This window comes from Etheostoma cragini, chromosome 17 (genome assembly GCF_013103735.1).
Source record: "Etheostoma cragini isolate CJK2018 chromosome 17, CSU_Ecrag_1.0, whole genome shotgun sequence".
In the NCBI taxonomy this organism is placed as follows: domain Eukaryota; kingdom Metazoa; phylum Chordata; class Actinopteri; order Perciformes; family Percidae; genus Etheostoma; species Etheostoma cragini.
In genome coordinates this window covers 18,604,619-18,616,872 of record NC_048423.1, presented here as the reverse complement: position 1 = coordinate 18,616,872, position 12,254 = coordinate 18,604,619, and the positions used below count along the sequence as shown (strand labels likewise).

General features: G+C 39.9%; 1 protein-coding gene across 17 annotated transcripts in view; it reads left to right on the top strand.

Moving 5' to 3' along the window:
* Positions 1 to 1,805: 1,805 nt before the first annotated feature.
* LOC117960909 (sorbin and SH3 domain-containing protein 1) overlaps positions 1,806 to 12,254 on the top strand; it is a 46,445-nt gene continuing 35,996 nt past the window's right edge. For 13 of the 17 annotated variants that reach the window (XM_034899208.1, XM_034899212.1, XM_034899207.1 and 10 more), the window contains exon 1: positions 1,806 to 2,039. The gene's annotated coding sequence lies outside the window, so the exon portion shown is untranslated. Of the gene's footprint in view, positions 2,040 to 9,823; positions 9,924 to 12,254 lie in introns of those variants that run through there. The other 4 variants (XM_034899202.1, XM_034899205.1, XM_034899201.1 and 1 more) reach the window with 3 other exon arrangements.

The window sequence follows — 12,254 nt, the reverse complement described above, 5'->3', positions numbered from 1 at the left end:
CTGACTGTGAGTGCTTTTGACGGGAGAGGGGCTCAGGGCAGCTCCCGTGGTTGAGCACAGTTTTTTTCCCCTCCCATCTTGTAGTCTACTCGCGCCCCCCCGGGAGAGAGTCCGCGCCCCCCCGGGGGGGCCCGCCCCACCGGTTGAGAACCACTGCACTAGCCAACTCATTTAAGACGGTGTCCGAAGAGGGACAAGAAACCTTAATGGAGGGGGCGAAATGCAGCGATTTAAACATACTGAACTTAATCTTTGGTTTTACTAATTATGAAATACAATATTGACACATTTCACAATAATTCAATAATTGAATAGTTCTGAAAATAAGTTTAATAACATATATACAACCATAATAACAACAACAATAATTAGATTAGATACTTTATTCATCCCACAGTGAGGAAATTTCCTTGTTACAACAGCAAAAAAGCAAAACAAACAAACACACAAGAAAAACAGGCAAACAACAGACAATGAGCAGAAGGTAGACTGAAGTAAAGTGGCGTCAAATAAAGGTTTTGTAAAGTGCAGTTACCATAGTACAAGTAACAATATTGCATTCAATTGAATATGTAATTAAAGTATTAAAGCCAAAGTAGGTAGCCGTAATATAAATTACATTTACCTGTGACCATAAATAATATTGAAAAAGTGAGTACTTGTAATGGAAAATATAAATACAGATAAGTTTTCCAGGCGAACTTTGCACCACCTTCTCCTTATTTGTTCCCCAAAACATAGTTTAGTTCTGCTCATAAGATGAGGCAGAATATTTCACAATTCTGTTTTAAGTTTTCAACCACACTGCCAACAGTTTGAATCAACGATAACGTCTGCCATGTAAAACAAGACTGAAGTTATTTCCTGCCAAGACAAGCTGTGACTTTAGTGTAACAATGCATGTTATAAACATGTTTAACAAAAGGAAATAAATCACATTAACAAGCCCTTGGCCATAAAAAGAGAAAACCACGAGGGAACAAACTTGTCAACAGTAAAAGCTGATATAGAAACGCGCCTGCAGCTCTGTAGCGTTATGAATCGACTATTTTAATCCATATAGCTCATATAACGACACAAAACAAAACACAGACAGATTGCCTTCACACACCTACTGTTCCTCTGGCGGTCATACGCCATAAACTCGCTAAAACAGAAGCCCACTGGTTGAGATGCGGGCTCATTCACTGAAGACAGATACACTAAAGACAGATCTACACTGGAGACAGATCTACAGGCTATCATCCACACGCGAGTCAGTGGCACTAGCACCTGCACTGGTCGCGCTAGCCGCGCTATGCCTGGGGGGGCAGAGACAAAGATGTGCTAGGTGTTGTGGATCTGAGCTCTCCTTCATCTCCTGGTTGCAGATGATCAGAGACCATCCATGCACGCGACGCCTGGAACATTGTCCTTCAATGGAAATAATTTCCACACTTTCAGATTACTTGGAGCTAGCATAGACAGTTAAAGAAGAGAGCTAGCCATCCAATCCGAACCTCAGCCAGCTCAACTTGTGCAGAAACATTAAAATATACATAACCAGCTTTTTTAAATTGTTTTTGAAAACTAAACAACTATAAAAGTCACACTTACTCCCACTATTTATTGTTTGAAAAAGGCTGTCCGAAGCGTGGGTGCTTGCCACTGAATTCACTCTGATATCACGATGAAATGACAGGGTAAAATGCTGGAGAATGGGCTGGAGAGTTAAACGTTTAACCCCGCCCACATTGAGGTCTGCGGGCCTGCAGTCAGGGGCTTCTCTCACATTGGGCAGTGACACCGGCGTTATCGGAGCAATCCCGGAAGTGGAACGTCAAGGATAGACTAACCATGAATCCAGGCTTTTATTGTGAAGAGGCGGTGGCCCAGCCCCCGGTGCTCGATGGTTGTGTTGTGCGGTGGTGCAGACTTAGCAGAGGCCGGTTAGTGTGAAGCGCTGACAGGACGCTGGTGGAGAGCAGCATTCGGCGCACACAGCTCAGTGAAGTGTGTCTGCACCAGCGAGGGTAACACTGGATTACCACCACACCGAGGTAAGCATGTCCCCGCTCTGGATCACTGCAGCTCTGACTCTTCAGTGTTTTCTGGAAATTCATTGTTATTCCAAGCCTACCTTCTTTTCCTTTTTTTATATACAGTGGCATCATAACCGCTGACTTTGTGTTATTGATGATGCAAAGACCAGAGCCACTTAATGTATTTCTTATTCCTAACTCAATCATTAAGTGTGAATTTAACAGACTGTATCTGCTTTAGTGCTTTTACGAGTCAGTCAATTTAGATTATGCACCTCAGGCTTTGGGACAGTTGCTGCAGTACAGACTGATACAGATACAGGAATACGACCAGCCATAGGTGCCGCACTCTAAGACTGAATGCCCAGGAGGATAAAAGCCAAATTCTCAAATCTGGGAGTTAAACGCTTTCTGACTTAACATCTTTTTTTTTTAATACTGCCTGGTATCATTTAAAAAAAGACTAATCCTTTCTAGTGTGGTTGTTTCTTTAAGTTGTCAGGTAGCAGTGAGGCTTATTTGCGGTTGTCATTGTGAGTCATAGGGAGCAGACTTCAGGCTACTCTATATGCTTATGAGAAGGCTGTGACATCAGGACCATGCACTTAATGGGATCCATATTATGCGGCATGTTGGTGTTAGGAATAGTTTATTGAACAGTATTTCACTGACATTTTTATCATCATGTTGTCAGATTAGACTGTAGCCTTTGCCATTTTGATTGGATGACTTTAAAGGTGCATTAAAGTATGACATTTTGGGGTAGTTTGAGTCCATGAGGTGCTTTAGATTCTCAGTTATGTGTAGCCTACTAATAAAACAGGTTGTAATGTTATGTAGAGGAATATTTGAGTAAAGTTTCTTATTTCCGCTTCTTATTCCAGTGGCATTAGTGCATATGAGTAGCTGTGTTTACAGTGTAACTGTAATAGTGTGAATATTCTCTGCAGGTATTGACAACGTGGAGCTGAATGTTAAATTTCATGATCTAGTCTGACAAACAGGTCTGGCTGACTGAATCCTCAAAATGAACAGCGTGTGACATGAACAACTGCCTCACAGTAAGCGTGTACCTAGATAGACACATAGACAATCACATTTTGCAGTACAAAGCAAGTCAGAATAGACTCGTTTTAAACACTTAATTTAATTAAAAGAAAAAAATATTTGACAAAGAAAAAGTTCCGCAGCATATTAAAAAATATGTATCAGGAAAATCCTTTTAAAGATCAGTGTGTTTTTATTTCCTAATTTGTCCTGATAGGATATTTCTAAATGTTCTGAGTGCAACTCTTCTGCATCTAAATCCACCTCAGTTTAAGGACGTTATTCAATCCCGCTAAAAGAATAAGAGTTTCTCCTCTGTCAATGCCCTACGTCGTTTCCCTCTGAACCTCAGCATATGTCTCATTTGCTTGTGTTTTTATTCATGAATTTACTACATCGATAATTTCCTTTTTTCTGTTTGTTTTTTTACTTCTATGGATCTGTGTAACTTGACGCTAAACAAGCTTGATAAAATATTAACCCCAACACAAATAATTCATCAAACTGCTTCGAGTACAGAGGCAAAGCAGTCAAAAAAAATCTCTTTTCCCTTGTTTTGTTATGTGGACTGCACGTTTCTAAATATCACACTCTCCTCTGCCTGTCTTATCCCATGGACCCATTTAAAAGAGATAGTGTATCTCAACAGTGTTTGCTCAGAAAGAACTGGACCTTCATTAGCTACAGTACGTGTTTAAGGACTCTATGTGTGTGTGCGTGTGTGTGTGTGTGTGTGTGACCAAATCAGTTCTTCGGTGTTTTGTCCATGAGTGAAACAATATGTTAAATCTCCCCACGGCGTGCATCCACTCTGCTCACTGCTACTACTGAGTGTTGACTCAGAAGTAGTTGAGCAGTGTATGAAGCAAACTCCTTGTTGACAACACGTCAGCAGAGGAGTTATAGATGTTTACACAGAGATGGTGATAGGTGTGTGTGTTTGTTTGTGTGTGTGTGTGTGTGTGTGTGTGTGTGTGTGTGTGTGTGTGTGTGTGTGTGTGTAGATTGAAGTCATATGTTACCCAGCAGCTAAGCCGCGAGCCATTTGTTCACTCACTCAAAGAGCAACCACACTCTGACCTTTTGCACTTAATATTGTGCAATTAAAGCAAATAAGAACTAAAAGGGCACTCGGAGAGCGCAGACTTCCACCAAGGCATGTCACAGTGTTAATGCAGTGTGAATTTTCCCAGTGGGGGAACTCATTGTTCTGATAATTCCGACACCACATTAATGCAGCACAAACGCCCTAATTCACAATGTTTACAGAAGTGAAAAATAATTTGTTTATCTGCTCCTTAATTTGAAACCGCTACAAAATTTGATAGGTTCCTTCTTGTCCCATGCTACGTCCTTCCAACAAGTTTCATGAAAATCAGTTTTTAGGTATCCTGCTTACAAAGAGGCCGACGTACAAACCAAGCTGAAAACATAAAACTCTTGGTGGAGGTAACTGTGAAATAGCATTTCATTTACTGAGATTGAAAGGATTCATCACATGTATCCAGTTTACAAATGTGCAATTTATCATTTGCAGTAGTAAATACTTTCTTTACTTTAACTAGCCTAGGTTTTCAAGAATGAGGTTCTTATGAATTATCCCCAATTTTGGAGATCCCGGGTGTTTTAATGTGTCTGAACTGGATTTCAGGATACAGAGTGACTAATAGTCAAACAGAATGTAAATTTGGCACCAGCTTTCATAAGCCAGCAACATCTACTGTAGGTCTTGGTTATTAAAGGAAACAATAACTCAAGGTCAAAGTGCTACATTTGAGTCTTTTGAGCTTGACAAACAGAAATGATAACCTGTGAAGTAGGCATGGGATCTGTTGGTATGAACCCAGCTCAGTTGTTAATATTTGATGAAGCTTGTTTAGAGTCTGGTTACACAGAGCCCCTAGATTTGAGAAGAGCAACCCTTTGGAAACATGAATCTCAAAACTGAATTCCAAAGATTTGCCAGAGATCCGGCAGACCTCCAGATCAGCCAAGATGATCTCCATTTGGTTTGGAAAATCACAGAATGCAAGAACAAAGAATAGGAGAAAATAAAGATTAGTTGCATTATATTTACGTAAGTTCAAACATCACATGTGGCAGTAGAATTTGGTTGCTTTGCCAAAAGTCTTTTTGCCTGTCACTTTGACGCAAATGAGAAGAAGCTGCCTATGTAGTGTAGGCCTAATCTACCCAGAATATAATAAATCTAGACTAAGCACTAGCTATTATAATATAATATATAATTGCAGATCTATATTTAAAACATAGTTTAACTGGATAATAGCAAAATCACTTAGAAGATATTCTTCTTTGGTAAGGTATATTTCTCAAAATCACCCTAATTTATTAGTCTGAGTTTATGTATGCCAAATGCTCAGTGAAGCTGGATATTAGCATGACATTTACCAAATCCTTGGTAGTGACAGTTTTTGTAGAAAACAGCCTTGTCTTCACTGTGAATAATGGGACGGCTTTGAACGCCAGGTTTCTGTTTTCACTCCATTTTAATGTTACAACAGGTTGCTTAGCAACACCCCCCTCCCAATCCCCCTTTCTGCTTTCTCCATCTGCTGCCATTGGTTGAAGTGGATGGTGAAGTGAAGTGTTGAGCTTTGGCTTTTCAAGGTCCGTGGCACAAAGAATCCCCCTAGATCATAGACACTGTATGTAAACAAGGCAGTGAAAAGACAATTCATGTTTTAGTGATGGATTTAAGCAACGCTCCTCGCTACCAACAGCCCACCTCCACCCTTCTCCTCTGTGTTATATGTCAGCAACTGATGGAAAACGGCAGTTGTTGGAAGATATTTTAATAGGTACCAGAATGTTTCCTCCTTACTCATCATCACACAAACCAAACCAGAATTACTAAGTGATACTGATCCATACCAGGTTTATAAATCACTCACTACACAATATAATAAACAATAATGTAACTCTAATATGCCGCCATCTATGAAGCCATGCTATTATTGATGGAGCTGCCTGTTATGTTTGTGTCTGGGTGTGACGGGACGAGTCAGACTGAGCCGACATTCCTGAAGTAGACAGATGATGGAGCCCTGCTGCATGCTCATTTCACACAAGGATACCTTCATAGCACTTAAAATTACTGGATTATCACATTGCTGTTTATATTCACGTTTAGCCGCCATATCCTATGACTCAATTATCAAGTAGTCCTGTCACATAGGCGCTCTGAAAGTTATATTAGGTAACACACTCAGAGCGTTCAATCCACGTCAGAGTCAAAACATCCAGCAGAGATGAGGAAACACTTTCAGCACTCTCTCAGACAATGATTTGAATTGTCATCGCAGGTCACCTAATGTGTGGTACGCCCCGTTATCTAAGCCAGGAGGAATCTATGGTGCACAGCTGAGCTCATTATCTAGTGATGACATTAAAGGAACATCATGTGTGTCTCTTATTCATATTCCCAAATTAGCATATCTCAACAAAATTATTGTTATATTGCAGTCGTTGTGGATTTCTTTCCAATTATGTCATACACTGTATCCCAGTTATCTCGTTATTTGTTCGCAAGCTTTTCTTATTTTTTTCACCTTGCACCTACCAAAGTAAACTCTCTCTCTAAAAGCCCCCTGAAGAGAGATCATAGGGCTAGTTTTCCACTCTTGGAGTGTAGCCTGTATCCCTTGCTGAAGATTTATCAACCTAGGTAAACCTTCAACTCACTGACATTCTTATTGAACCCACTCTAAAAGCCTATCACACATGTTAAAAGCAAGCTGGCTCTCTAACACAGCATCTGTAACAGTCCATGCGGCCCACTGCAATCCTCCCCAGGACCTTTACACGTGCCAACTAAGTGTTCCCTGCCCCGAGGATCTGGCCATAGTCACGTCCAATAACTGTCAGGGCTTCTCATGGACAAGCAGGCAGGCTGCGAGCCTCTCCAAGCGCGGAGGGACACATCTTTTGTTGGCTGGTGTGATGGGTGCTTTTGCTTTGTTCCTCAGAAAAAGAACATTTTTTTCCCAAAGGTCACAAACATCCTCAAATATAACCGTGATACCATAGGATCACTATAAAGTGCTTAAAACACTATGTTACTGTGAAATGACATTAGTTGATGTTAAAAGAATTAAGGCATAGAAGCAGTGTTCATACATTAAGCTCCAACCATTATCAACATGAATGTGTAATCCCACTCTGAGGCTTATAATGACTGCAGTGTGTGAGTTACATACATTTCCTTTTATGCTGCAGTTGTTTGAAAGGAACTTCAAATAGCTTGGTCGGGGAATGTGTAGAATCCCAGGCTGCTGTCCAACGTGGAAGCTGTTTATGGAAGAGAGTTGGGAGGTTGGAGGGTTAGGTGGGGGTCTCTTCTCAATTAGGGGGATAAGCTGCTGCTCCGGAGCGGCCCTTTCGAGCCATGTTTGGAGCTGTTTGATGGGATCCACGCACAGGGCTGGATAGCTTCTCTCCTCTCTGCCTTTTGTTGACAAAGCAGAAGTCAAACTGTGTTACGTAACAGCCCTTTCTGTCCGTCCATAGTACAGCTGAGCGTGTGATGAGAGCTCTTTTGTGTTAACATAGCTCATTTTTCAGGCGGCCTCTGACTGCGGCACAGAGACCCCCTGTGTGAAAGACATGATAGTTCAAAATGGTACCACCCCACCTTTGTTTAGTTTTCACATGGGGTGGACAGAATCTGGAGCCTGATTCAGATAAAGTGATTGTTGCTGCTCTGGTCCACTGGACATTGAACTCGTAAAGCAATTAAAGTTTATGAAAAAAAGTAATGTATCTACTAGAGCCCGACCGATAAAGTTTTTTTTTTAAAGTATATATTGGCATATCGGATTTAAAAATCCGATATACCAATATATGCCAATTTAAAAATCTGATATGCCAATATATAGGCCGATGGATATTTTCTTTTTTTCTAAATCCAGAAACGCGTTACAAGACAAACAGATTTCCCTAACGTTTGTTGTTTGTAGTTATTTATGAGTTCTCACTAAAATAATATGATAATAATTTGTTTTATTGTCACAACAGAATAGAGGAACATCAAAACATATTAAAGGTCTAAAAAATAAATAAAATGTATACAAATACAAACTTGAGAAATGAAACTTAAAGTCCTTTGAACAAAAACACATTAACAAAAAAAGAAATCTGTGTTGCCAACAGGGACGTTGTAGAGTGCCCTCTGGTGAACAAACTATGCAACACCAACGCTCATAACATGGTAGACAGTCCGTTTTTATTTTTTAAATATCAATTATTTGATGGAATGAATGTTTAAAATATATATATATAAATGTCAATACCAATAAATTGTGAAATGCCTAATATTGGCCGATATATCAGTTGGGCTCTAGTATCTACTAGGGTCAAGCCACTTTGTTGGATACGACCCATATTGGTTTTCTCACTTTCAATAAGATATACGTTTTTCTTTGATGTAAGCTAACAAAACCAGTTGTCCTTTGACATTTTTATTTATTACTGTAATTTAATAGTTTATACTTCCAACTTCTATGAAGAAGGTGTGATCCGTTTTACACAGCTTTATTTATTAAAGAGAAAAATCAGGGGAGGGGAATACTTTCTGTATTTTGTGTAGAGATTAAGGCACAAATATCAGTTTTGGCATAAAACCATTGGTATTAACCCTCTGAACCATTTTAGCCCTGAAACTAAGGTTTCACATATATATTATTCCTTAACATTCCTTATTTGAGAAAAAGTTCAACATTTCGGGAAATACACTTATTTGCTTTCTTTCCAAAAGTTAGATGAGTAGATTGATATCACTCTAATGGCTGTACGCTAAATATGTAGCTTGTGCCAGCAGCCAGTTGGCTTAACTTTGATTAACTTAAATTGAGAGGGTCAAAGTTGAAAGCTTCTGTACTGAGTGACATGTTGGCATGTAGCCATGCCCTAAACCATCCCATGTTTTATTACCTATTTTAAAATACACTAAATTAATATCACGCTTTAATAAAGACTGACTTGAAACTAGTGATTGACACCATCAACTTATCTTGAAAATGTTTGCTGAGGTAATAAATCAAGTGAGAAATAGTCTTTTTTTTTATAGACTATATAATCTGACTTCTTTTTCCCTGCTGGAAATGAGATAGAATGCAGGTTAAAGGCACTTCTGCGTTGGCTTCACTTTTCAGGCCAAGAAGTTTCCACCTGATTTTCACAAATATTGATCTGTTCCTATTATAGAGTTGATCTGATAATCAATGACAATCCAAGTTCTACTCTCTCAAATGTAAAGATTTTTTTTTCTCACTTTGGCTTTCAAAGTGATGGTTGTACAAAAGACAATTTGAACATTTTAATTACATTTTTTTTTAAACTAAACTTAAAATTGCTCAATTTAAAAAAAGATTTAATTAACAATAACTGATAATAATAATAATAATACATGTTAGTTGCAGACCTAATAACTAATAATAGTCATAGATGTAATCACACATTCACATGCAGTCAATAATAGTCATAAGTATGTTGACTGAAGTATTAAAACCTAATGGAGGGTTGAGTCATCCAGTACTGGATTCCAGCAGTCTCTCATCTACTGGCTCTGCAGGATCATTCCGAGGGGGTAGGAGGATTTTATATTGAGGTCTGCACAGTTGTTGAGTGGGTGCCACATTCCCAGGTGGCATGTGGTGACAAGCCCATCTGGGTACGCCTGTTGTCAAAAAAAAACAGACCCCCTACATAGTGAGGGTCAAGGTCAAAGCGTGGACCGTCCCACCCAGACGAGACCCTCAAAGCTCTGCCAGACTCCCCAGGAGGCTTCAGAGAGACCTGATGTATGTGGACTAAGGACTCGCTGTGCACATTAAGTAGGTAATACGCCTCCCTAGATCCGTAGTGGTGCGTTGGAATGATCTTAGCCTTTTGGCAGCATGCTTGTTTTGGGAAAGTATTTTAGTTCCACTCACGAGCATTCAGTTGGATATTTATGTGTCTATGTGTGTGTGTGGTAGTGTCAGATAGTATTGGCGCTGAGAGCTACAAATGGGATGAATCATCTTGCCTTTTGCTGTGTATTCCTGCTTTTAGGTAATCACACACTTTTTTAGCTTAGATGGTGTTTTCAATGGCTGTGACTTCCTGGATTCATGTCTGATTATTGTAGTGCATGAATAACACCAGAAGGAAATGGTTTTCCCTCAGGTTTGTGAATTTGGAGTCTCAAGAGACGACCACAAAGCACTGAGCTTATGACATGTAGTTTGTAGTTTGGCAGTTTTGTTGTTCTTCTTTATTTTTGAGGAAACACCAAACTCGTGTTTATACTGTATCTAGTCCTGGTCGGTTACTGTTATGAGTCTGCTGGTCTAATCTAACAACGCCAGGTCACCAAGACACCTTGCGGACAATCTGAGATTAAAACTCATTCTCAATTATCTTATTGAATGAACCTGTTGAGTTTCGTTTTTTTAACTATCTGCTGAACTTTGAGCCCACTTTAACTTCATATCCATTTGTTTGTGCCTTAAAGTTTGGCCGAATTGACCCTATTTGTGAAACGGAGTCGTCGTAAAAGTTTTCTAGATTATATGGGGCAACAGTGCATTTAGGAAATCGCAGTTTGGCCAACAAAGTCTCCTCTTATTTTCCAGTTTGTCTTGGCCCAGTCGGTGCTGGCCGTCCCAGAGCTCCTGCACTGGTCTCCTCTGTTTCACATGCAGGGTGGATGGTGCTCTGCGGCATCTCTCCTAAAAAGGCCAGTTGGGATCTGTGCACTTGTGTGTTTATACAGCAAACTGAACACTGCAAGCTGTCATCTTCCCATTATCTGTATATCTACCATCTCGGGGTTCATTTTAGGATAGAACAGAAGTAGAGTTGAGATCAGTGTAAGTTCTCCAAAGGAATGTCTGTTAATGGTTTTGGAAATGAGATCACAGATGTATTGTTTCCCTGGGATGCAGGGGGTCAGGAAGCAAGTTGATTTTATTAAAGAGAGGAGGGAAATAAATACACAGAGTTGCTGGTGCTCAGGGACAGCTCGGCTCCAAGACTGGAAGATGTTTTAAAAGGTTTTTAGCTTTGAGTCCACGGGGGACTTGTTTGGAATCGCTCCCATTTTCCCTCATCCGTTTTGGCCTGTTTGTGGAGGTTTCCAGTTGGAACATGAGTCCCCTGCCTGTTCTGAAGGTTGGCTTGATTACCGCCATTTGTAAACATATTGCAAACACAGTCACACATATACATGGTGCGGAAAAGGGCAAAGCAAAGCTTTAAAAGCAGCTTGAAATTGACATCATAGAAGAAATTCTAGATGGATTTTGTTTTTGTTTTTCATTTTTGTAGTCTACAAACAAAGTACCTGTCTGTGTCTGTGTCTTGACTCAATCAGCCCTTTGCTTACCATTTTAAATGGGGAAGTCTCCTAAATCAGTTGTGCTGGCTGAGCACAATAAGGGGCCCAGCGGAGCAATGGGAAGTGTTTCACAGGCACTTTTTTTGGTGGCCTTGGTGTTGCTTCTGCATGCTCCACTGATGCAGTTCAGATTAACATATGTTTGTTCTCGCTCACACCCTCCCATCTTGTCCTTAAAGGGGAACACAGATACAAATTTGAATTCATATCATTAGTAAAGGAAATGGCCATACTTAGTCACAAATTAAGCTAAAGGCATGCAAAGTGAGGCCTGGATTGTCAGAGATAAAAGCTTCAACTGAACCTATATAATTGAAAGTTTATCCTTTTGTCTTAAAGGGGTTTTAACCTTTAAGTTTTTCTTTTGACTGACAACAGTCACCATGGAAATTGAAATGTCTGAAAGGGAATCATTATCTACAGAAAATTCCCTTTGCTAATTTATCACATGTAGCAGCTGTTGACATCCTGGATTGGATTTTGTTTTTGGCTTTTTCTCGTCATAGATATCACCGTCAAAATGTGCGTGAGTAACAGTGATATGGGGCTGTAAGGACACAGTCAACAGATTGTGTTGATGTTTGCTCCCTTGGCTGCAGTTCAGTCAGATGAGTTTTTATAGCACTTATCAGGGTAAAATAATACTAAGAAGACACAATTTTACGTATTAGATCTTGCCATGTAAAACACAGGTTATTGCCTTTTTTGTGTCATTGATTACAAATAAAATATGAGGTCTTGTGACCAGATTAAAATTGGAGGTTCACCGCCTTCCTGGTCCGCTGCGT